Here is a 391-nt window from a genome sequence, read left to right as displayed (position 1 = left end):
AAGCTGTCAGGTTGCCATGGTTAGTCATCAGTGGGAGATAGCCTTGGTACACTGAGATTTTTAGGTTACTTTGATGTCTGTTACCCTGTGGAGGTGGGATGAGTGTTTCTTGTGCCTCCCTGCCCCCATCCTTATAGGAGCAGGATTCCTTCAGTGGGTGCTGTAGTTGTAGTTCCTCTCATTGCAGGCCAAAAAGGGCAGGCATTTATTGGAAGGATACTGGGATGCTTCAAGGGATGGGAATAAGAGTTGGCTTAGGAAGGGGAGGCACCAGAGCAGTTCTGGGGACCTCAGGTGTATGGGAACCAGCATTCTATCCTCTTTAAAGAAAGTGAAAGTCGCCGGGTGGTTTCCGACTCTTTGTGACCCCATGGACTATACAGTTCATGGA

At 49.1% G+C, this 391-nt stretch overlaps 1 protein-coding gene across 1 annotated transcript in view; it reads left to right on the top strand.

Moving 5' to 3' along the window:
- The window catches only part of USP27X (ubiquitin specific peptidase 27, X-linked), a 6,287-nt gene that overhangs the window by 974 nt on the left and 4,922 nt on the right, over positions 1 to 391 (top strand). The gene's annotated exons all lie outside the window — the stretch shown is intronic.

Source organism: Bison bison, unplaced genomic scaffold (assembly GCF_000754665.1).
Source record: "Bison bison bison isolate TAMUID 2011002044 unplaced genomic scaffold, Bison_UMD1.0 scf7180017864331, whole genome shotgun sequence".
Classification (NCBI taxonomy): domain Eukaryota; kingdom Metazoa; phylum Chordata; class Mammalia; order Artiodactyla; family Bovidae; genus Bison; species Bison bison.
The sequence above is the reverse complement of the archived record's forward strand: the minus strand, read 5'-3'. Positions and strand labels throughout refer to the sequence as shown.